Source organism: Myotis lucifugus, unplaced genomic scaffold (genome assembly GCF_000147115.1).
Source record: "Myotis lucifugus unplaced genomic scaffold, Myoluc2.0 scaffold_69, whole genome shotgun sequence".
NCBI lineage: Eukaryota > Metazoa > Chordata > Mammalia > Chiroptera > Vespertilionidae > Myotis > Myotis lucifugus.
In genome coordinates, this window is record NW_005871117.1 from 5,445,103 (window position 1) to 5,447,651 (window position 2,549).

Sequence of the window (2,549 nt, forward strand, 5' to 3'; positions counted from 1 at the left end):
GATTTGAAAAAAGGTGAACTCGAAGCTCACAGCCTCCCTGCTCCCTTGACCCACTTCCCAGCAAACAGACTCACCCACACCCACAGAGGCCAGATGCCCTCCTGGCGCTGTTGGCTGGTTCCTCTCTCTGCCTGTCATTGCTAACTCTGTTCAGACGTGCTCCTCTCCAGGGCTACTCAGGAGAGCCTCCTGTTCTGCCTTCCTTCTCTGGAGGCAAAGGACTTGCCGGGATCCTGGGGCAGAGAGTGGGAATGGACTCAGCGCAGCCCCGGCTGCAGTGCGTAGTTGACCATTTGGCTGTCACTGAGCCCAGCTCTGCCGGTGCACAAACATCCACAGCAAGTTCCTCCTCTTCCTTCCACAGGTAGGTTGGCCACCCGCTCCTCCAGGAAATGTCTGATTTCACCAGCGAGGCTTCGGCACGACTTCCTCTGCCCCCCTGTGCCCTTGACAGTCTCCTCATTCCTTCACTCCATATGCTGCGTGCATGTGTGCACACGCATATATACATGTCTCTCTCCCTCACTGGACTCTGAAATCCCCTGGGATTAGGGCCCTGACTTATTCACTCTGGGTGCTCTGGAGCCTAACACAGGAGCTGTTCCAGCACAGGAGGCATTCACAATTAGGTGCAGAGGATGTAAAAGAATAAAGGGAAGGAGAGCGGGAAAGCAGAGCACAGCTGCTTCCATCAGAGACCACAGTGCGGCGCTCCAGTGCCAGACCCTCCCAGGAGCTGTGAGGCTTCCCGTCTGCTCCCCTCACCCCCCACGCCTTCTCAGGAAATGGGGTCAAGCACAGGGACATGAGGCAGCGGGGGAAGCAGATGAGCTTACTGTTCCTCTCCCCTGTGGGCTCCACTTTCCCATCTATGAAATGGGGACCCAGTTTCCCAAAGACAAACAAGCACATAGAGAATGTACAGTGCATCCTTCGACCAGGAAAACCACTCACAGGGCAGGCGGTCCTGGTGGAGGCGCAGAAGCTGCTGGACAGGCCTGTGGAGGCCTTAAGACCCCAGGAATCTAGCTCCTTACTCCAACTACCTTCCTTCTTCCCACAAGAAACACTAAAAACCTGGACCAAACCTGGAGCCAGAAAAAACCTGGAGATCTTCAGCAGGCTGTCTATTTTTTAAAAAATTTTTTTTTAAATTTATTTCAGTGAGAGGAAGGGAGCGGGAGATAGAAACATCAATAATGAGAGAGAATGCCCTAACCGGTTTGGCTCAGTGGATAGAGCATCGGCCTGCGGACTGAAGGGTCCCAGGTTCGATTCCGGTCAAGGGCATGTACCTTTGTTGCGGGCACATCCCCAGTAGGGAGTGTGCAGGAGGCAGCTGATCGATGTTTCTCTCTCATCGATCTTTCTAACTCTCTATCCCTCTCCCTTCCTCTCTGTAAAAAATCAATAAAATATATTAAAAATAATAATAATGAGAGAGACTCACCTGTCTGCCGCCTCCCGCACAGCCCCCACTGGGGATCAAGCCCGCCAACCGGGCATGTGCCCCAACCGGGAAATCAAACTGCAACCTCCTCCGTGGTCAGCAAACCACGGCTCGCGAGCCACATGCAGCTCTTTGGCCTTTTCAATGTGGCTCTTCCACAAAAGACCATATGCGGGCGCGCACAAACAGTGCGATTGAAACTTCGTGGCCCATGCGCAGAAGTCGGTATTTTGTGGAAGAGCCGGTATTTTGTGGAAGAGCCACACTCAAGGGACCAAAGAGCCGCGTGTGGCTCGCGAGCCGTAGTTTGCCAAGCCACAGTTTGCCGACCACTGTCTAGTTCAGGGGTCCTCAAACTTTTTAAACAGGGGGCCAGTTCACTGTCCCTCAGACCGTTGGAGGGCCAGACTATAGTTTAAAAAAAAACTATGAACAAATTCCTATGCACACTGCACATATCTTATTTTGAAGTAAAAAAAAACAAAACGGGGTAGGGGAGGCCAGGGGACTGTCAAGGGCGGGGAAAAAAAAAGGACACATATGTAATACCCTTTGTAATACTTTAAGCAATAAAAAAAAAAAACGGGAACAAATACAATATTTGTATTTGCATGTGGCCCGCGGGCCGTAGTTTGAGGACCCCTGGTAGTTCATAGGTTGATGCTCAACCACTGAGCACACTGGCCAGGCAGGGCTGTCCATTTTGCAGACAGGGAAACTGAGGCCCAGGAGGGAGGTGGGAAGGGTGTTAACATGTGTTGAGTGTGCCTACTATGTGCTACTTTCTATATAACTACAAATCCTCACCACTGCCTGTGAGGGGCCTTACTGACCCGTTCTGCAGATGAAGAAACGGGGGCTCAGGGAGACTCACAACTTGACTGCGGTCTCATAGCAGAAAGTAATGGCAGCAGGATTCAAACCCAAGAAGACAGCCTCCAGGACCCACACTCTCTCTGGCACCACATAGCCAGGATGGACCTGGAGCCAGGAACACCAGAGCCAAGGAATTCAAAATGGAGGTTCTTCGACGCCCAGTCCAGTGCTCTATCTTCTACACGCTGCAGGGCCGCCCACACTGTCCTACCTTCCCCAGTAG